General features: G+C 39.8%; 1 long non-coding RNA gene across 1 annotated transcript in view; it reads right to left on the bottom strand.

The window, feature by feature from the left end:
* LOC126191318 (uncharacterized) overlaps positions 1-16,682 on the bottom strand; it is a 64,836-nt gene extending 48,154 nt beyond the window's left edge. Inside the window, exon 1 of the long non-coding RNA XR_007538338.1 lies at positions 16,627-16,682. This is a non-coding gene — a long non-coding RNA (uncharacterized LOC126191318). The remainder of the gene's footprint in view (positions 1-16,626) is intronic.
* Positions 16,683-23,777: the final 7,095 nt, after the last annotated feature.

Here is a 23,777-nt window from a genome sequence, read left to right as displayed (position 1 = left end):
GCCACCTCCAGCTTGCACAGCACCTTGTGGACAATTTGTGTCCACGACTTCATGGGATCTGCACCACACTCAAACCCTTCTATCAGCTCTTACCAACTGAAATTGGGACTCATCTGACCAGGCCATGGTTCTTTAATCATCTACAGTTCAACAGATAGTCACGAGCCCAGGAGAGGCGTTGCAAGCAATGTTGTGCTTTAGCAAAGGCACTTGCTTTATTGTCTGCTACCACAGACCATTAGCACTAAATTTCTCTGCACTGCCCGAACGGATACCATCTCACATTGATTTCTGTGCTTATTTTCCATAGGGTTGCTTGCCTGTTAGCACTGATAACTTTACACAAATGCCACTGCCCTCTGTTGTTAAGTGAAGGCTGTCGGCATTGTGATGTCCATGATGAGAGGTAATGCCTGAAATCTGGTATTCTTGGCACTTTCTTGACACTGTAGATATCAGAATATTGAATTCCCTACTGGTTTCTGAAATGGGATGTCCCATGTTCAAATGTGTTAATTGCCATGGTGCAGCCATAATCACAACGGAAACCTTTTCACATGAATCACTTGAGTACAAATGACACCTCCGTTAATGCATTGTCCTTTTATACCTTGTGTACAAGATACTACCACAACCTGCACATGCACATATCGCTATCCCATGACTTTTGTCACCTCAGTGTAAACATGCCCTGTATCTGTGAGTAAGGGAGGAAGGAAGGGAGGACGATTGGGTTTAACATCCCATCGACATCAAGGTCATTAGAGATGACGCACAAGTTCCAATTGTCTCAGGGATGGGGAAGGAAATCAGTCATGCCCTTCCAAGGGAACCATCCAGTATTTGCCTGGAGTGACTTAGGGAAATCACAGAAAACCTAAATCTGGATGGCCAGACAATGGTTTGAATCATCGTCCTCCTGAATGCAAGTTCAAGTACTAACCATTGTTAATTGCCTCTCAGTGTGGCTTTTGTAATGATATCCACCGAAAAACCCTGCAAGACATTATCAAGAAGACTGTGCTTACTCTTAACCACCAATTTCATTCAGATTTATAATTTATGCAGGGCTTGGTCAGAAAGAAAAGTGACAGAAGTGGGAGCCCCTAAAAGCCAAGTGCTTGAAAAAAAAACTGTTTTCAGTGTGGGTTGGGCAAGCTGTGAATCATTTATGTTGACATAGCTTCCTGGCAGTAGTGGGCACAGAGGAAAGAAGAACATGTAACAGTAATCTGAGGGTCAAGGGGTCAAATCCCTATTCATAAACTTTATTGTTAATTTTTATGTTATTTACACTCCAAATGAAATGAAATAATTCTCAATAACTGAATTTATTAGCATTTTCATTAAAGACACCAGATCTTTCAAGGTGGAGGAGGGCTGCCATCGAGCAATATAAAAATGCCCCCCCCCCCCCCCAAAAAAAAAAAATGTACTCCACTAAAGACATTGAACAAACAGTTTAAAAACTGTTCTTATCTCATTGAGAGAAAGAAAGAAATCACACCCCAAGAAGATTGCATCGAATTACATTCCATCGTACAACACTACTATTTGGTGAAATGATGTAAGATGACTGAGCACCTTTTATGAATAAAAACCAAATCTGTTGTTCCATACACACTTTAAGTAACCCTACAAGCATACAAATGCGGCATTTATAACTCGTGGGAGATTCTGAGAATATTACTGCTTCCCATTTTTACGAGTATTGCCACAGCACATGTACTCCATCAACTGTAAAATAACAAAAGTATTTAATTTTAAACATGAAATTCTCATGCACGACTTACAATCCCTTCCTAGAAACTTATTTCAAATTCCAAGTTATCTTTTCCTTTCCTTTTCATGTCTTTTATGAAAATATTAGTATATACAATGTTTTGAGCATTATTTCAGGTTATTTGCACTATAAGAAAAATAAAAATTTAAAATACAAATTTTAAAAAAACTGCTTAGAGACTCATCCCACAACCCTCTGATTGTTGTTGTTCGTGTTGTTGTTGTCTTCAGTCCTGAGACTGGTTTGATGCAGCTCTCCATGCTACTCTATCCTGTGCAAGCCTCTTCATCTCCCAGTACCTACTGTAGCCTACATCCTTCTGAATCTGCTTAGTGTATTCATCTCTTGGTCTCCCTCTACAATTTTTACCCTCCACGCTGCCCTCCAATGCTAAATTTGTGATCCCTTGATGCCTCAGAACATGTCCTACCAACTGGTGCCTTCCTCTTGTCAAGTTGTGCCACAAACTCCTCTTCTCCCCAATTCTATTCAATACCTCCTCATTAGTTATGTGATCTACCCATCTAATTTTCAGCATTCTTCTGTAGCACCACATTTCGAAAGCTTCTATTCTCTTCTTGTCCAAACTATTTATCGTCCATGCTTCACTTCCATACATGGCTACACTCCATACAAATACTTTCAGAAACGACTTCCTGACACTTAAATCTATACTCGATGTTAACAAATTTCTCTTCTTCAGAAACACTTTCCTTGCCATTGCCAGTCTACATTTTATATCCTCTCTACTTTGACCATCATCAGTTATTTTACTCCCCAAATAGCAAAACTCCTTTACTACTTAAAGTGTCTCATTTCCTAATCTAATTCCCTCAGCATCACCCGACTTAATTAGACTACATTCCATTATCCTCATTTTGCTTTTGTTGATGTTCATCTTATATCCTCCTTTCAAGACACTGTCCATTCCGTTCAACTGCTCTTCCAAGTCCTTTGCTGTCTCTGACAGAATTACAATGTCATCGCCGAACCTCAACGTTTTTATTTCTCCTCCATGGACTTTAATACCTACTCCGAATTTTTCTTTTGTTTCCTTTACTGCTTGCTCAATATACAGATTGCATAATATTGGGGAGAGGCTACAACCCTGTCTCACTCCCTTCCCAACCGCTGCTTCCCTTCCATGTCCCTCGACTCTTATAACTGCCATCTGGTTTCTGTACAAATTGTAAATAGCCTTTCGCTCCCTGTATTTTACCCCTGCCACCTTTAGAATTTGAAAGAGAGTATTCCAGTCAACATTGTCAAAAGCTTTCTCTAAGTCTACAAATGTTAGAAATGCAGGTTTGCCTTTCCTTAATCTATTTTCTAAGATAAGTCGTATGGTCAGTATTGCCTCAAGTGTTCCAATATTTCTACGGAATCCAAACTGACTTTCGCCGAGGTCGGCTTCTACCAGTTTTTCCATTCGTCTGTAAAGAATTCGCGTTAGAATTTTGCAGCTGTGGCTTATTAAACTGATTGTTCGGTAATTTTCACATCTGTCAACACCCGCTTTCTTTGGGATTGGAATTATTACATTCTTCCTGAAGTCTGAGGGTATTTCGCCTGTTTCATACATCTTGCTCACCAGATGGTAGAGTTTTGTCAGGAATGGCTCTCCCAAGGCTGTCAGTAGTTCCAATGGAATGTTGTCTACTCCCGGGGCCTTGTTTCGACTCAGGTCTTTCAGTGCTCTGTCAAACTCTTCACGCAGTGTCATATCTCCCATTTCATCTTCATATACATCCTCTTCCATTTCCATAATATTGTCCTCAAGTACATCGCCCTTGTATAGAGCCTCTATATACTCCTTCCACCTTTCTGCTCTCCCTTCTTTGCTTTGAACTGCGTTTCCATCAGCGCTCTTGATATTCATACAAGTGGCTCTCTTTTCTCGAAATGTCTCTCTAATTTTCCTGTAGGCAGTATCTATCTTACCCCTAGTGAGATAAGCCTCTACATCCTTACATTTGTCCTCTAGCCATCCCTGCTTAGCCATTTTGCACTTCCTGTCGATCTCATTTTTGAAACGTTTGTATTCCTTTTTGCCTGCTTCATTTACTGCGTTTTTATATTTTCTCCTTTCATCAATTAAGTTCAATATTTCTTCTGTTACCCAAGGATTTCTACTAGCCCTCGTCTTTTTACCTACTTGATCCTCTGCTGCCTTCACTACTTCATCCCTCAGAGCTACCCATTCCTCTTCTACTGTGTTTCTTTCCCCCATTCCTGTCAATTGATGCCTTATGCTCTCCCTGAAACTCTGTACAACCTCTGGTTTAGTCAGTTTATCCAGGTCCCATCTCCTTAAATTCCCACCTTTTTGCAGTTTCTTCAGTTTTAATCTACAGTTCATAACCAATAGATTGTGGTCAGAGTCCACATCTGCCACTGGAAATGTCTTACAATTTAAAATCTGGTTCCTAAATCTCTGTCTTACCATTATATAATCTGTCTGATACCTTCTAGTATCTCCAGGAATCTTCCATGTATACAACCTTCTTTTATGATTCTTGAACCAAGTGTTAGCTGTGATTAAGTTATGCTCTGTGCAAAATTCTACCAGACGGCTTCCTCTTTCATTTCTTAGCCCCAATCCATATTCACCCACTATGTTTCCTTCTCTCCCTTTTCCTACTCTCGAGTTCCAGTCACCCATGACTATTAAATTTTTGTCTCCCTTCACTACCTGAATAATTTCCTTTATCTTGTCATACATTCCTTCAATTTCTTCATCATCTGCAGAGCTAGTTGGCATATAAACTTGTACTACTGTAGTAGGCATGGGCTTCGTGTCTATCTTGGCCACAATAATGCGTTCACTATGCTGTTGGTAGTAGCTTACCCACACTCCTATTTTTTTTTATTCATTATTAAACCTACTCCTGCATTACCCCTATTTGATTTTGTATTGATAACCCTGTATTCACCTGACTAAAAGTCTTGTTCCTCCTGCCACCGAACTTCACTAATTCCCACTATATCTAACTTGAATCTATCCATTTCCCTTTTCAAATTTTCTAACCTACGTGCCCGATTAAGGGATCTGACATTGCACGCTCCGATCTGTAGAACGCCAGTTTTCTTTCTCTTGATAATGACGTCCTCTTGAATAGTCCCCGCCCGGAGATCCAAATGGGGCACTATTTTACCTCCGGAATATTTTACCCAAGAGGACGCCATCATCATTTAACCATACAGTAAAGCTGCATGCCCTCGGGAACAATTACGGCTGTAGTTTCCCCTTGCTTTCAGCCATTCGCAGTACCAGCACAGCAAGGCCGTTTTGGTTAGTGTTGCAAGGCCACATCAGTCAATCATCCAGACTGTTGCCCCTGCAACTACTGAAAAGGCTGCTGCCCCTCTTCAGGAACCACTCGTTTGTCTGGCCTCTCAACAGATACCCCTCCATTGTGGTTGCACCTACGGTACGGCCATCTGTATCGCTGAGGCACGCAAGCCTTCCCACCAACGGTGAGGTCCATGGTTCATGGGGGCAGGACCCTCTGATTACCATTCTATATTCTTGCCACTGCATCAACCTCTGCCTGGAAACTATGCTAAGATAAATGGCTCATGCCTGACCCAACCAGCAGCAAAAACACTATTTGTTTTCTAAATGTTTGGCTATCTGGTGTTCCCTCTTCTATCTAGCCAAGTTCTCCATATAGCATAAATTTATGAGCAGGTGTGGTCCCCCTGCAACAGAAGAGTGTTGGCTTACTTTTGTTTTATTTTGTTTCTTACTCCACTGACCTGTCTGTGGTAAGCTGATATGGATATAGAGCATGTGAATTCTTTCTTTTCTTTTTTTTTACATGACGATGTGTGATCCTTACAAGCAAACCAATATATAGGTAGTAATATAAAAAATAAAAAACATAACAAATATTAGATTAGGTTTACGTGGTAAGGTGGCAGTTTCCACCATTTAGTAGACACAGTAAATAAAAAATAAAAGAGGACCTCACTTAAAAGAACCATGTATGTTACATGAGTATTTATACAATCGTTCAGCATTACATTACATATTAATGTATAATTTTTGGAGGGTTTTTCATTGTGACTAAGGACCTTTATAGAAGAAATTGCCTCAGTGGCCCCGTTCACACGGAATAGTTATTAAACTTACATTCAGTACCGACGGAAGAGCATTATAAACTTTTATGCCAGTGTATTGCACACCCTTCTGCACAATTGCCAGGTTTTTACTATCACCGTAGAACTTGTGCTTCTTCCTTATGTTGTATTCATGATATTCACTATTTATGTTGTACGACTCAGTATTTTTACTAATGAAACACATAAGAAAAAATATACAGGGCGTACATAAGGTACTGGAAAACTTTATTTATTTATTTATTTATTGAACAAGAACTAAACATTGTACAGATGTCACATATATTGCATTTTGAAGAGAAACATTGAAAGTTTTTTTTTTACAAACATTTGATATGCGAACCATGAGTGACCCAGCATAGGTCCCTACAGTAATCAAATTCTTGCCATACCCATCCCAAAATGGCATCATCGACTGTGGCAGTCACTTCCTGCATTCTCTCCTGGAGCTCTGCTACATCACCTGATAGAGGCAGTACATGCTGTGATTTTTATCTTAATTTTATTGTAACTTTATGTGAATGTAATAACACACATGCATAGACACAAAGTAAAAAACACTATACACACTTGATATGTTGCTATGTCAACCTACCTTACAGTTATTTTATTTTTATATAAACTCTTAGATGTTAAGCACTATTCTTTTTTTTATTTTATTTTATTTTTATTTTTAAGTGCACACAGTAAACATTGTATTTTACTTGCTCTGCACCTTTCAACATCCCCCTTAAAATACAATGTTTGTTTTTAATGACTCTAAATCGCAAGCTTCCCAAATTTAGTTATCACACAGTCATGGTAATTGTTTCATAATAGTATTTCTCAAACTTCAATCTTTGTAGAGCTTTTGTCAGTATGTCTGCTAATTGTTCTTCTGTATTACAATATTTTATCTCAAACAAACCTTCTCTGTATTGTTCGCTAACATAGTGAAATTTTACATCTATATGTTTGCTTCATCTAACCAACTGTCCTGATCTGATCACTTGGATATCACTTTGATTGCCTACATGAAGAATGATTTTCACTTTTCTTCTGGTTAACTCTTGTATTAGGGTATTGATGTGTTTTATTTCTTTGGTGCATTCTGCTGCTGAAATGTATTCTGCTTCAGTTGATGAAGTACCTATCACACTTTGCTTCTTGGAACAACAACTAATGGGAGCACCATTATAAAGAACTCTGTATGCACATGTTCTTTTTCTGTCTCTTAAATCTTGTGCATAATCTGAATCACAATAAAAATTTAGATGAATACTGTCATCTTCTTCACTTTCTTTTTTCTTATAGAAAGGACCATAATTCTTGGAACCTTGTAGATATCTAAGAGTTCTTTTTACATTTTTGTAATCCCTTTTCTTGGGGTCTTCTGTGAAGCGGCTCTCATAATTTACTGTAAATCAAAGATCTGGTCTGGTTTTTCATGACAAATAAAGAAGTCTTCCTATGGCTTCACGATATGCAAATTCAATGTGTTCATTTTCTTGATTTTCTTCATTTGTCTTTCCCTCTGGGACTAATGGAGTCTTCATGGCCTTACAATCAGTCATATTGAATTTTTCTAGTACTTTTCTTTGCATACTGTTCTTGGTGTAAAAATATTCCTTCCTCTGTCTTCATTATTTGTATCCCTAAGTACTTTTCCTATTATAATTCCACCATCAACATGTATAGCCATGTACATTTCTTCATTTGCATCTTTAAATATGCACTGATCCAATTTCAATTGAATTAGTCCATCTGATTTTAGAAAATCTGTCAAAGTTTTATTCCATCTGGATGGGGCTTGTTTAAGTTCATACAGAGCTTTCTTCAAAACACAGATTTTGCCAGCTTCTTTGTATCCTTCAGGTATCTTCATAAAAATTTCTTCATCCAGTTTCCCATAGAGAATTCTGTTTTGACATCAAACACTCTCATACGGAAACTTTTCTCTGCTGCCAGCTCAAACAACAGTCTCAATGAACATATATCTACTACTGGGCTGAATAATTCCTTGAAATCTATATCCTTTTCTTGTTGACAACCTCTGATAACTAGTCTGGCTTTATATCATCCATCATCTTTGACTTTAAAGACCCATTTGGTTGTTAAGATTTCTTTCCCTTTTGCTTCCTCTGGACTAACCAACTACCATGTTTCATTCTGTTGAAGAGATCTCTTTTCTTCTTCAATTGCTTTTAACCAATTTTCTTTGGCTGAACCACTCATACATTCTTCATAGGTACGTAAAGCTGTTCCATAATCATTATATTTTACAGGTTTTTCAAATTAGTTCTTTTCCTTAAGTTGTAGTTTCCTGTCTCTTCATTGCATGTTATTATGTCTTGATTTACTTCTCCTTGGTTTTCATGGTCTTCTATTTTATTTTCTTCATAGCTAGTACCATTTGATAGTTCATCAATAACAAGATTTTTCTGTAGAATTTCTTTTGTCACTTTCTGCTCAAAATCAACATCTCTTGACACAACAATATTTCTTCTTTCTGCATCAAACAGTCTGTAGCCATTTGGTGCATAACCAACAAAAATGTATGCATTACTTCTTGCATCTAGTTTCTTCAAATAGCCTAAATTTTTGGCAAAAACTCTTGATCCAAAAATTTGAAGTCTTGACAGATCTGATCTTTTCCCAAACCACATCTCTGCAGGTGTGGCACTTTAATTGATAGTTGGGCTTCTATTGATTAAATTTGCAGCTGTGAGCACTGCCTCTCCCCATAGCTCTTTCTTTAGCTTGCTATCAAATATCATAGCTCTTGCCTTGTTAATTATTGTCATATTTAGTCTCTCTGCTTTTCCATTGAGCTGAGGGCTATAAGGAATACTACAGTTAGCACAATTCCTTTCCCTTCACACCAATTCTTAAACTCACGGCTGGTGTATTCACCACCTTTATCACATCTTACTTTTCACACTTTTGTATTGAACTTATTTTCACTTTCTAACACATATTTTCTTATGAATCTTTCAGCCTCTGACTTAACAAGTAGGTTACACAGAAATGAGTGAAATCATCTAACACTGTCGTGTAGTACCTATATCCATTAAATGTTGGGGGTTCTCTCTCTCCACAGATATCAGTAGGTACGATTTCAAGAAGTCTTGTTGCTCTTTCTCTCACAGTAGAAAATGGTCTTCTTCTTTATAGGTTCCTGGGATTTACGCCAGATAATATTGTAAAAGCTGCACAATATTTCGGCGAGACAACTGCCCTCCATCTTCAGGTGCTACTGTCGTGTCGCTGAGAAGCTCGCCAATTTAGATATTGGCGCCAGCGGGGGCATAACGTCATCGAAGGCCAATTGTAGACGGCGTCAAATACCAGAGCCCTCTGCTGTAAGAATGGGTCGCAGTCTGCGGAAGCACGCTGCGGTGTGGGAAATGCGGCCGGGAGCGACAGACCCCATTGGAGGGCGATTTAATCATCTGCGCTAAGGTTTCCCATCTGCATTGACTCGGTGCAGTTGCTAATCTGCGGCTGATGATTCTTTTGTGCCACCAAGGCTGGCTTCCAGGCTTTGCTCAGGTGAAACCCCGTGTCTCTGTTTATTAGACCACTGCTTATACGTATTTCGACCACCTCTTTGATGATGGAGTCCCAGTATGTGGAAGCATATGAGAGGATCTTGGTTTCTTCATAGTTCATGCAGTGTCCAGAGTCAAGGCAGTGTTCAGCAACCACAGATTTCTCTGGCTGACCCAACCTCATGTGATGTTTATGTTCGTCACATCTGTCTTTAACCGTACAACATGTCTGGTCAATATAAGACTTCCCACAGTGGCACGGGATTTTATATATTCCTGGTCTCCTCAGGCCAAGGTTGTCTTTAACAGAGCCCAGCATTGATTGCACTCTTACTGGAGGCTGCAAAACACATTTAATCCAGTATTTCTTGAAAATTCTGCCCATCTTAAAAGACACACCACCGACATACAGTAGAAAAACCAACCCCATGGTGTTCTTTGCTTCTTCAGGTTGTTCTTGAAGTTTGGAGCATGCTGGTCGAAATGCATTCCGGATCTGCTTCAGAGTACCCGTTCTGGGCAAACACAGAGCAGAGATGGCTAAGCTCTGCCGATTAGCTGTCCTGATCTGAGATGGCTCTAGCCCTATGCACTAGTGTCCTAATACACCGTTGCGCAGTGAGGGATGATGACAGCTCGTAGCTTGTAAATACAAGTCTGTGTGCGTAGGCTTCCGGAACACACTGTGACCCAAGGACCCATCTCCTTTTCTACGAACCAAAACATCCAGAAACAGGAGCTCACCATCTTTCTCTACCTCCATGGTGAAACAGATGCTTGGATGGAGGGAGTTCAGATGTTCCAGAAAAGAAGGAAGCATTGCTGTTCCATGCGGTCATACCACAAATGTATCATCTCCATATCTCCAAAAACATTTAGGTTTCAAAACTGCCGTCTGAAGTGCTTTGTCCTTTTCAAACACATGCTTACCTCGACTTACTTTTTATTCTATGACCAGTATTTTGAGCAGACTGACGGTGTTGCTATGGGTAGCCCTCTGTGTACCATAGTAGCTAATCTTTTTATGGAAGATTTTGAGGACAAAGCACTTCAGACATTGGTTTTGAAACCCAAATGTTTTTGGAGATATGTAGATGATACGTTTGTGGTATTGTAGTGTTGCGGTATAGTGAAGAGTTGGAAACGTGGAATATTGTGAAAGTTTCGTTTCCTATGCTGAGAGCACGCAGGAGGCAGTATGTTAGCCAAGAGGTAGGAGGATTGCACATATAACGGAATGTGTCATCACGCAGGGGCCTGGTTACACACAACAGGCGAGAGTGAATTGCTTAGCACGCGGGTTTGTGTTAGATGAAGACTTTCATAGAGTGTAAGACAGAGGTGTAACGTTAGCTGTACTGCATTTCACAACTTCGCATAAGTCTGTCGTAACAACACGTAACTCTGTCGCAAGAACACCTAAGGGGTGAGTACGACTGATGAGTCAGCAGTATAAGTGGAACGAATGCATTCATTACAAACAAGCATGATGTCAGGACGTCGCTCGTGCTGCCTTTAAATACACCAGCTTTGATAGCAACAAGGCACTCGCAGTTAGACTTGCAGTTAGATGTGTACTGGGTCGCCGTGTAGCACTCAGCTCGGTGATCGACATGTTAATCTTTATTAAGGAGATGTTGCAGTAAGGGCAGCCCATCCAGCAGCAGACATGAGGGGACAGTACCAGCTCTAGTCCTCTTTGCTGCCACTATCAATCATCAACCCAGGATTAGCAGACATCACGGCAGACTCACTTGCCGCCAATGCTGACCACATCAGTGAGCCGTCGTCAAGATCGTGCAGAGCCTAGGCCCTGTGCATCTGCCGTCACAACCGGGTGAGCTGACGACACTGGGGGACTGCAGCCCGTTCCGCCCGTCCACCGTGGACGAGCCACCAGGAGGTGCAGGGAAGAAGACGGGGTGGGATAGAGTACACTCCACGCTACGAGAACGCCTCTCATGCCGACAGCGTCGGGACTCCAACCCAGAGCCTCCACATGCAGCAGCTTGCTGTCCGCAGCCGAGTCAGCCGCCCAGACGGGTGCCGCCAGCCACGCGCGACCGAAGTAACGACATTCCTCCGCTATGTCACAGCACGCGGCGCTGCACTAGCAAGACTGTGCGGCCCGCATCTGGTGTCATCACTACGAGTCAGCGAGGACTTGGGGAAGGTCGTTGATATCACCAAGCCACATTGTACTCAGCAAGAATAAAGGTGTTATGAATTAATAATGTTTCTTTGGCGTTTCTGATGCATCCACAGTCATTTCCTAGCATCCTGACAACTGGAGAGGTCACCGCTTGGCCATCCAGTCCACCGTAGGCGACTGGGGCCTACAGTATGGCTGCATGGGACAACAATGCTTCCTTCTTTTCAGGAACATCTGAACTCCCTCCATCCAAGCATCTGTTTCACCATGGAGGTAGAGAAAGATGGTGAGCTCCCGTTTCTGGATGTTTTGGTTCGTAGAAAAGGGGATGGGTCCTTGGGTCACAGTGTGTTTCCAGAAGCCTATGCACACAGACTTGTATTTACAAGCTACGAGCTGTCATCATCGCTTACAGCGCAGCGATGTATTATGGACGCAAGTGTGTAGGGCTAGAGCCATCTCAGATCAGGACAGCTTATCGGCAGAGCTTAGCCATCTCCACTCTGTGTTTGCCCAGAATGGGTACTCCGAGAAGCAGATCTGAAATTCATTTTGACCAGCATGCTCCAAATCTCAAGAACAGCCTGAAGAAGCAGAGAACACCATGGGGTTGGTTTTTCTTCTAGCCTCCAGCACGAGTGTAATCAATGCTGGGCTCTGTTAGAGACAACCTCAGCCTGAGGAGACCAGGAATATATAAAATCCTGTGCCACTGGGAAGTCTTATATTGGCCAGACGTGTTGTACGGTTAAAGGCAGATGCGATGAACATGGGTCAGCCAGAGAAATCTGCAGTTGCTGAACACTGCCTTGACACGGGACACGGCATGAACTATGAAGAAACCAAGATCCTCTCATATGCTTCAACATACTGGGACTCCATCATCACAGAGGCGGTCGAAATACATATAAGCAGTGACCTAATAAACAGAGACATGGGGTTTCACCTGAGCAAAGGCTTGGGAGCCATACTTGGCGGCACTAAGGAATCATCAGAAGAAGATTAGCAACTGGGGTCAGTCGCTCCCAGCCGGATTTCCTGCACCTTGGCGCGCTTCCGCAGACCGTGACCCGTTCCTCCAGCAGAAGGCTCTGGTATTCGACGCCATCTATGATTGGCCTTTGATGCCGTTATGCCCCCACTGGTGCCTGCGCTGTTCTAGAAAGCCAACATATAAATTGATGAGCTCCTCAGAGACTCGACAGTAGCACCTGAAGATGGCGGGCAGTTGTCTCGCTGAAATATTGTGCGGCTTTTACAATATTATCCGGAGTAATTCCTGAGAACCTATCAAGCAGATGCAGCGCCGGGAAAGCCTCAAACAGCACAATGGTTTTCTTGTTAATTTAGCTCTCACACAAGCTTCGCACAATTCTACTGCTGAGCATAAACTATTCGGAACTCCTCCACACATTCTCTTGATCTTTGAAGAACAGCTTATGCCTGGATGACCTAGTTTCTTATGCCAGTCTTGTTTTTCTTCTTGTGTCAATAGTGATTGCATTCCTGATTTAATGTTCACTTCATAAAACCCATTTCTTGGTTTTTTCTCCTTTCAAAACAGGTTTTTCACCTTCATAGATTTGAACAGAATGTTTAGTAAATACAACTGTAAAACTTTTTTCAGTGATTGCATTTACAAACATCAGATTTCTGCTCAGTTCAGGAACATACATAACATCTTTTAGAATACAGTTATCTCCTACAAAGTTTCCTGTTGCAACTATTTTCATTGATCCACCTTGTTTGGTAACTTTTACAATACTATCATAATGTCTCACATTTGTTAACTTGTCCACTTCATTACACAAATGTTCTGTAGATGCACTATCAACAACCATGACCATATCTTCTTTCTCATTGGCTTCCAGTGAAATCTTTTCTTTGTTACATTTATATGCAATATGTGCAGTGTCTTCCATCTTCTTTTCATCAATGTCTTGTTTCTTGTTTTCTTAAGTGACTAGATCTTCTTCTATGTCTTCAAAAGTGCAAAATGATATTCTTTCGCTGTCTTTGTTCTTAAAATAACAATCTTCTTCCTTGTGGTTAGTCTTTTTGCAATGAGGACAGGGCTTGAAAGATCTCAATTTTGGTTGTTGAATTTTATTTTTATTTTTAAAGTAACATTCTTCTTCTTTGTGATTATTCCTCTTGCATATAGAACAGTGTTCTTTCTTCTTGCATTCTCTTGCTAAATGTCCACGACCACCACAATATTTACAAATTAAATCTCTTTTTTTTTTTTTTTTTTTTTTTTTTTTTTTTTTTTTTAACTCAACATCAAGGCAATACTCCCTTCTTGATTATTGTTTTTCAGTCGTTTCTCTTCTTTTATAAGCCTTGCAATTAGATTTTCCATAGTCTTCTCGCCACCAGGTGACGAATCCCATGCTGGAGAAAAGTGTTTGAATTCTTTTGGCAAAATAGACAATAACTTGGGTATGATTATAATATCTGTCATCTTTTCTGACTGGAGACGATGCAGTTCAAATACTATATTCTGTAGTGCACTTATATTACTAGCTTTGTCTCTGGTTTTATCGTACCATACCTGAAACTATAAAATTCTTGAAGCAAATGCTGAGTTCTTTGAGACGCATCTTTTTTATAAATTGCTTTAAGTTTATCATACATTGCCTTGGAAGTTTTACAACACAGTACATGTGGCTTTATCTTTTTATCAACTGCTCTCATTATAAAATGTTTTGCCTTGCTGTCCATTTTCTGCAATTTTTTTTTTTTTTCTAAAGTTTTGCAATTTTCCAGTGTTTCAGTTCCATCCACAATATCACACAGGTCTTGCATATTAAATAATATTCTAATTTCAACATCCCACAGATTGAATGTACTACTATCTTTAATCACTTGTATATCACAAAATTCTTCATTTTCTTGAAACATCTTTAACTGTTTTTCTTCCTTATTCATGCCTTCTATTTTTTTAGCTTTTCTATTTTCTTATTGCTCTGAGCCCATAACCTGCTGTGATTTTTCTTAATTTTATTGTAACTTTATGTGAATGTAATAACACACATACATAGACACAAAGTAAAAAAAAAAAAAAAAAAAAAAAAAAACTATAAACTATACACACTTGATATGTTGCTATGCCAACCTACCTTACAGATATATTTTATTTTTATAATAACTCTTAGATGTTAAGCACTATTCTTTTTTTTTTAAGCACACACAGTAAATATTGTATTTTGCTTACTCTGCACCTTTCAACAGTACGTACACCAGATCTTTAATGTGTCCCCCAGAAAAAAATCACATGGAGTGAGGTCTGGTGATGGGGGAGGACATTTAATGAAACAGCTGTCCCCTTCCATAGCGCGGCAGATCCATCGATGCTCGAAGCTCCATATTCAGGTACCCACGAACTTCACGGTCAAAATGGAGTGGAGTCCCATCCTGCTGAAAGATGAACGGAGAGTCCAATTGCATTTGAGGCATCAGCTATTGCTGCAACATGTCCAAGTAGGAACTCCACGTGGAACTCCAACACACACAAAGCTCACTCCGCACCTCAACTCGCCTTGTTTGTGACTAGCACTGACTGTCGGAAAATTACCAAACTGCGCTGTGGCAGTATACATGAAAAAAACTTTCAGGGTTTCTCTTCAAAATGGCATGTGTATGATATCTGTACAACGTTTGGTTCCTGTGCAATAAGTAATTGAAAGTGTTCACGGACTTTATGTAGACCCTCTGTGTTGGGAAGAAGTAATACTAATAGCAGCAGTACACTCCGTTCACCATAAGAATAAACCTGATGTAAACAAACACAAACGCGATGATTGGTCAGTAGCCGCAGCTCTCGCACACTGGTGTTGTTCTGCTCTTAGAAGTAGGTCGAGCTTATGTATTAGATACCTTATTACTATATCACAGTAAATGACACTATTAGACAATCTGATGTATTAACAGCCATGAAATTTTTTCTTAATCATACTTTAGGTATTTAATTTTCATTTCAAAAATCGTGTACAATCAGAGTCTCTGTTAAGTGCTGCTCTAGTGCTCTGATTGTCTCGTTGTTCAGAAGTACCGCGAAAATGGATGAAACTGCTTCGTAGTGAAACACGCGCACGGAACACCGTTAATGGTTGGAAACAAGTTGTTCTTAATGTTTTTCACAACATTACAGAGAAAAATGAGCTTTGACGTATTTAAAAAAAAAATGTAATAAATATTAGGGACGGTATTTGGGATGTATTCGTGGCTTGACAGATAGTGGGTAGTGTCGTAGATTGAGAATCGGGCGGGCTGGTGGGCGAAAGTTCGCAACCATTATGATCCACAATTTGTTTTTGTTCGGTTTGAATACCTAAATCTTTTTTTTTTCCAAGAAAAAGTCGTCTAGTTTCTAATTACACACACTCACACAAATCGGTATATTATAAAAATTGTTAACGACTTTGAAGTTAAGGAAACATTACACAATCAAATTTTTTGGAGAAAAATGACCATTGTTTTATAGGACAAATGTGGTTTCACACGAGCCAAAGTGATAAATATCGTAGAAACACAGAAAACAATTTTCAAGGCATGAAGCACACTGCACAAATTTTACAGTTGTCACCTTAACACTGCACTCTGAACTCAATGGAATAGACATGGAGCCAAGTTAAGAGATTTGTCACGAGAAGTAACACGACATTTAAGCTTCCAGCCTTACTGGAACTAATGCACGAAGCTTTGTGACGCAACACTGCCGAACGACGTCATAAAAGAGGAGGAGGAAATGTGGACTTTTTGGTGGCTTGGGATTCTGTTGCTGATCGCCTAGTTATCAAGATAGCAGTACTGATATGGAAGAAGTTCAGAGATTATCAAAACGACTGTCTGTAATACCTTCAGTGGCTTCAATATGCAACTACATGGTGAAATCCAAGCAGTGCGTTCTTACGTCGCACCTAACTCCTGCAGAAAAATTACTCCTCTTAAAGTCATGACTTTTCAGCACTTTCGTTTTTAATTATATTACTGCGTTAGCTAAGATCGAGCGCATATTATGTTTTCCACCAGCTCACCTAAGAAGCGTATTGCCTTTCCTTCTGTTCAAAAGCTGAATGGACATTCAAGGCTATATTGTTCACTACGTGTCTCTTTTTACGTCTTAGCTTCAACTGTTCAAATCACTGCAGGTTACTTGGACCGCGTGGCTGGGCAGTGCTTTCCAAGTTACATGTACGGGTAAAGCTGTTGTCCCATATCATCGCTGTGTCGATGTACGGCTAATGCACAGCATACAACGTGTCCTCATTATCGCACTTGACTGTACTCGAGACAGCTTGGCTTCTGCTACACATGAACAGAAATGACGTTCCAGGAATCGCGGAAGAATACATAGTATAATGTTAACATGAAGTTTATTCTTCCGATGAACGGAGTATAGTAGTATGAACTTTTAGTTTTCGGAAAAGGATCCTACAACTACATCTACAGGCTACAAACCGCACAGATTGTAGAGGTCTCTTTATAGCTCTTGGAAGCCGTACACTCACTTCCCCACACATTTACTGCTTAAAACATTTTGTTACTGGTAATAAAAATCAAATTTCAGCTGAAATGTGATTTCCGCAATAACGATATAAGACACAAAATTTTTCCCATGTCTTGGCCAGCGCTCAGAGTGTAGCAAATAGCAAAACGATTTGTAAAAGATGTCTGAAGTATAGTGCGAAAATTGGCAACAGACCAAAATTATGAAAAGTGGGAGGTAATCCACAGGAATGCTAAAGGAATACGTTAAACTACAGTTACATGACAAATTAATCAAATCTAACAATTCAGCCAAATACCTAGGTATCACAATGCAAACAACCTAAACTGGAAAGAACACACACAAAATATTATGGGGAAGGTGAACCAAAGAATGAGATTTATGGGCAGAACACATAGAAGATGCAACAGGCCTACTAAAGATACTGGCAACACTATGTTTGTCAGTCTCCTTTTGGAGTAATACTGTACTGTGTGGAATCCTATTTAGTGCAGCGCTGTTTGTATTACCGAGAAATAGGGGAGTGTGTGTCACGGATATGACACAAGATTTGGGGGTGGACATCATTAAAACAAAGGTATTTCTCGTTGTGGTGGGATCTTTTCACAAAATGTCGATCACTAACTTTCTCCTCCAAATGCGCAAACATTTTGTTCACACTGACCTACCTAGGGAGAAACTATCATCATAATAAAATAAGGAAAATCAGAACTTGCCCAGAAAGATATAAGCGTTAGTTTTTTTTCCACATGCTGTTCGAGATTGGGATAATAAGAATTATTATGAGGGTTGCCTCTGCCAGGCACTTACCGGTAAGTATGATAATGAGAAATCTTGTATCTACTCCTATAAATTATCAGAATATCTGTATTCCAGACTGATATTTCTGTTAGCTACATGACAACTGAAGCATTCATTGTAGAGCTGCATGAGAAATAGCAGTGCATTGTAAACAAAACTATACATACAGATGCAGGTAACAAATTCACTGAAAGATTCCAGAAAACTTAAGTAAATATTACGCCATCAAGAGGACATGAACAGCATCCACTCAGTTTCAAAAAGGAAACAGCAGTGTTTGCAAAATAGCAGCTTTCTTTCAAATGTAACCGGCCTAAGCACAGACAGTATTGAATAGTATGATGACAGTTTATTGTTAGTGCAGGGAACATACGAAGTTTCTATGATCTATGTGTATTTTGTTAATGTATGCTTTGACTTATCCCACATCCATAAGGCTTTTTTAACCCCTTCTTTTGCTTTTGATGGAATCTACAGAACATGATGTTCGAATGAATGTGTGGTTTCCATTTCTATAAATGGATGTCACTCATATATATCAGTCTTTAAATATGTCTGCTTGTGTCTGTATATGTGTGGATGGATATGTGTGTGTGTGCGAGTGTATACCCGTCCTTTTTTCCCCCTAAGGTAAGTCTTTCCGCTCCCGGGACTGGAATGACTCCTTACCCTCTCCCTTAAAACCCACATCCTTTCGTCTTTCCCTCTCCTTCCCTCTTTCCTGATGAGGCAACAGTTTGTTGCGAAAGCTTGAATTTGGTGTGTATGTTTGTGTTCGTTTGTGTGTCTGTCGACCTGCCAGCACTTTCATTTGGTAAGTCACATCATCTTTGTTTTTAGGTATATTTTTCTTTCGTGGAAAGGTCGATAGACACACAAAATTCAAGCTTTCGCAACGAACGGTTGCCTTATCAGGAAAGAGGGAAGGAGAGGGAAAGACGAAAGGATTTGGGTTTTAAGGGAGAGGGTAAGGAGTCATTCCAATCCCGGGAGCGGATAAGGAGTCATTCCAATCCCGGGAGCGGATTGCTTTCCGCTCCCGGGATTGGAATGACTCCTTACCCTCTCCCTTAAAACCCAAATCCTTTCGTCTTTCCCTCTCCTTCCCTCTTTCCTGATGAGGCAACCGTTGGTTGCGAAAGCTTGAATTTTGTGTGTATGTTTGTGTGTCTATCGACCTGCCAGCGCTTTTGTTTGGTAAGTCTCATCATCTTTCTTTTTAGATATCTTTTTCCCACGTGGAATGTTTCCCTATATATATATATATATATATATATATATATATATATATATATATATATATATATATATATACAAAGAGATGATGTGACTTACCAAACGAAAGCGCTGGCACGTTGATAGACACACAAACATACACACAAAATTCTAGCTTTTGCAACCAACGGTTGCCTCATCAGGAAAGAGGGAAGGAGAGGGAAAGACGAAAGGATTTGGGTTTTAAGGGAGAGGGTAAGGAGTCATTCTAGTCCCGGGAGCGGAAAGACTTACCTTAGGGGGAAAAAAGGACGGGTATACACTCTCGCGCACACACACACATATCCATCCACACATATACAGACACAAGCAGACATATATAAGTAATTACTAAGATAATTCAAGAACAGCCACATCAAGTCAGTACAAGATTTTAACACTGTTACAAACACTAATAGGCATACATAGTGATTTTTGTTCTCTCTTTGGAGGCTCTTTTACATTAATAGCTGTTGATAGTGATAGTAGGTGCACTGTGCTTTTTTCACTGTGGCCAAGTAATCATAAGTGGCCATAGCAACATGAAAAATGCAATTTCTAGCAGAAATGATTCCTTGTTCAAAATTAAACTACATTAAATTTCCTACAAAAAAGATCCTATTCATTCTTTCTCTATGACTGCACTGCACAACAGGAAATAGAAAAAATATCATCATTATTAAAAATAGTGTTTTAATGGCAAGTGTACCACATCTAATTGGAGTAGAGCTGTATTAAGTAATAAATTGCTTTCTGGGAGTGTAACAGAGTGGAAGATGGAGGGAGGGGGGAGGAAGCCAGATTCTGGCCATGCACTTCCCTCTTACATAAGTCTGCAAACTGAAGAGCGAACAGGCAATTCCCCACTCTTCCTAACGCTACAACATCACAAGAAGCAACTACATGGTGTTTTACAACATTACACCAATGCTTCCACAGCATTCTTTATGAATCACTGGTGACACAGTGGGCAGACATGCCTGGGCAGGATTTACTTCCCCCCAAATATGGTAACCCAACAAGGACTACTAATGTGTGGACAGAAAATACAGATATTTATCTCCAATGTTCTACATCACTATAGGGAAAATGGATTCTTAGTCACCCTGCACAGCAGCTGTAGCGTTCTTCAGGGAAAGGCAGCTTCCCCCACCAAGAGCACTGCTTGCTTTCCAGTTTATAAGACTATACTGCACCAGCATTTTCTGTCCACTTATTTGAGTAGACAACATAACTTCACTGAGCTTATGTTCGTATAGTTGAGTTATTTTCAGTTTTATTACGTTAGTACTTATTTGTGACTGTTGAGTTAGCTTCCTTCCTATAAACAATGGCTGCACTGTTTAATTTGATGTTGTTAATGACTTATGTAGTGTTGGTGGGAAAGGGACGGGACTGGACTGGTCAATGTGGCACCCTGTTGCTGGCAATAGTTGACAGCGTAGTGTAAAGCTGCGTAACCATGTTGTTGTAAATGACCACCAAAGACACTGCACTTCTCTCGCCATTAATTGTGCTACTGGTAGATTCCATAAACCTTCTCCAATCAAGAATTGCTGGCACTTGAGAGGACTGCACTGAGTGAAGCCACTTACCACACACCTACAACAAAACGTGCAATGTGGGTGTTATATCTTATGGAATGGGACTGATCATGTTCAGATTTAGAACAGGAACCTGCTGTAATGCAATGCTTAAATTACATGGAAATATTTGAAGTACTGTAACATCTAGGTGACCTACTGTTGCAGATACAATTTAAGCCTCTGGACCTCTTCAGATGTCAGGAGAGCCGACTCTGAAGTGATGCATTTGATACCCTTCAAGCTGTGAAACGTATCCCAACCATTGATGGAGACAATGGAACTGACATTATCAAATACACACTGATAGCATATTTTATGTTAGTCAAGATCTTCAGTGTGATATAGCTCCAGCTGTTAAGTTCTTTACACAAACACTCACCAGACAACTGCACGTAAGTACTCCCTCAATAAACTGAAAATAACTACTATATAAACACAAGCCCACTGAAGTTATTTTGTCCCTTACATAAGAAAACTGGGTAGAAAATTCTGGAGAGGTGTAGACTGTCTTCCGTCAAGAACACTACACCTGCCGTACAGAATGATTGAGAATCAATTTCCCCTCTAGCAGTGTGCAACATTTTTTCAGAGACTTTCGAAGATTACTTTCGTGTGTTTCTTGAATTAGTATTATTAGTAACACACATCTGTATTACATGTAAAATAAATGTACTATGTGGAAAATAAATGCCACCCAGGTATGTTTTCGTACTGCATCACCAGTGACTCATAAGGCGCACTGTGGAAGGCTTGGTATAATTTTGTTAAACACCCTATAGTTGCTTCGTGTGATGTAATGGAGTAGAGTGTGTGGGGAATTGCTTGTTCTCTCTTCAATTTGCACACCTATGAAGGAGGGAACTACAAGACACAATGCAGCAACTATTAGTCCACGGAAGAAAATTAATAGTGTTTTTTTTTTTTTTAGCAAATTTAAAGTAGCTTTTTGTACTGGGAAACATTTTTGCTACAAATTTTAGTTTTTGAGTTATTCAAGAAAAACAAAGTGACTTTAAACCCCCCCCCCCCCCCCACCACCACCACCACCACACCAAAGCTCCACACGCACGTACTCGCATACTTCCACTCAGAATTGTTAGGGTGTTGTTCATAAGTCTCCCTCCTACCACTGCACAGAAATTTGTGACAACACATTTTCCTTGGACTACAAGGAAGAATCAACTCACTTTGTCATACCTTCTCCCAGCTGAATTACATAACTTTCTTTTGACGTGCCCTCCTGTCAAAATGCAAGTGACAGCTTAACTTTTGATTTTATATGAAGTATAATCTATTAAAAATTTATTTTGTCAACTAGAAAATGTTGATATGATTGTAGTATTTACACGGTGGAGCAGAGGAGTGCTTTGTGGGTACTCACCTTGGGTGATCGCTGCCAGACAACTCAGACAATGCTGTTTCAGTAGCTATGGAGCTTTGAACCATAGAGCATCATGTGTTCTGTCAAGCAGTTTTTTTAGACACAATGATTCTATGGTCACAGTTCAACATCTTTTCCATCGAAAGTTTAATTTCAGATGTCAAGATTCAGTCTCAGATCAAAACATCATACTATGATTGGTTGCAGCATTTAGAAGTACTGGATCTGTGATGAAAAAGAAACCAGCTGGTCTTCCCCATTCTGTTTGAAGTCCGAAAAATGTAGACCGAGTGAGAACGGCAGTTCTTCCTAGTCCGAAATGATCTGCTAGGCAACAGTCCGTATCCCTTGCTATGTCATGTCGCTTGCTGCATCACACCTTAGAAGAGTATCTCAAATTTCACCCATATTATAAAATATGAATTTCCAAAAGGTAAGTGAAATGGATTCTGTGCACCTCAGAGAATTTTGTATCATAATGGACACTATTCTTGCGGAAGATGCAGATATCCTAGTATTCATGAGTGATGAAGCCCATTTTCATATGGATAGTTATGTCGATGTAGAAATGCTGGTACTGGGTGTCCGAGAACCCCCATGAACTACTACACAAAGCTCTTCACAGCTCAAAAGTAGTGTGTGGTGCATGATCTCCAATTCAGGATTGTTGGACTTTACTGTTTTCAAAAGGGAGAAACGTTAAACAACTTTCTTCATCCAGAACTTGTAAGGCGATGAATCAACACGAGATAAATATGGTTCCAGCAGGACAGTGCCATGGGTCACATGACGAGAGCATTTGTGGAAGTGGTCTCACAAATGGTCCTGGGACCTGTCATTTCTTGCTATGGTGATACTACTTAGCCCCCAAGCTCACCCAATCTATGACTTCTTTTTGTGGGGCTACTTAAAATCAAGAGTGTACATGAACAAACCCTCCACAATTTATGATCTCCAGTTTTTCATTCATCAGGAAACTGAAGCTGCGATGAATGAAATATTGGAGAGAGCTGTGTGTAACTTTCAGGAGAGGATCCAAATTTATGTCCAGCAAGGACATCATCTAAACATTATTTTCTGAACTTAACTAAGACAGATTTTAAAAGGGCAATAAAAGTACTGTTATTGAGTGTAAGGGTTTTTTTTTTTAAATAAAACCAGGTTTTAGTTATCCAATATTGAAAAACATGCATTTCCTGTACCAGTACTCAGAGCTGTATATTCAGAAGAAAAAGAAAATTACCATATCTGCAGCAACAGGCTGAAAATAACGTAAGGAGCATACAAATGCAGGGAACTTATTTTACAGCAAACTGTATGAACCATTCCAGGCTAATGTAGAAACTATCAATACAGGATACATGGGAAACGCTATGACATAGTCAAATTGTAAATTAAGAATATACACTGTGCAGAAGTCACACACATTAGTGGGACATAATTAATTACAGATGTGAATTACAAACTTCCAGATGTGCAGTGCCACAAGATTCCATACTATGACTAGTATATTAATTCCCTGCAAAAATGATTTGCCCAAAATCTATAAAGCAGAAACTTACAATATATGCTGATGACTCTACAATTAACATAAGCAGCTGACACAAGGAGGCACTTGAAAAGTTCTAAATAGTGCAACTGAAAAATAAGTTTATA

Source organism: Schistocerca cancellata, chromosome 6 (genome assembly GCF_023864275.1).
Source record: "Schistocerca cancellata isolate TAMUIC-IGC-003103 chromosome 6, iqSchCanc2.1, whole genome shotgun sequence".
NCBI classification, from domain to species: domain Eukaryota; kingdom Metazoa; phylum Arthropoda; class Insecta; order Orthoptera; family Acrididae; genus Schistocerca; species Schistocerca cancellata.
The sequence above is the reverse complement of the archived record's forward strand: the minus strand, read 5'-3'. Positions and strand labels throughout refer to the sequence as shown.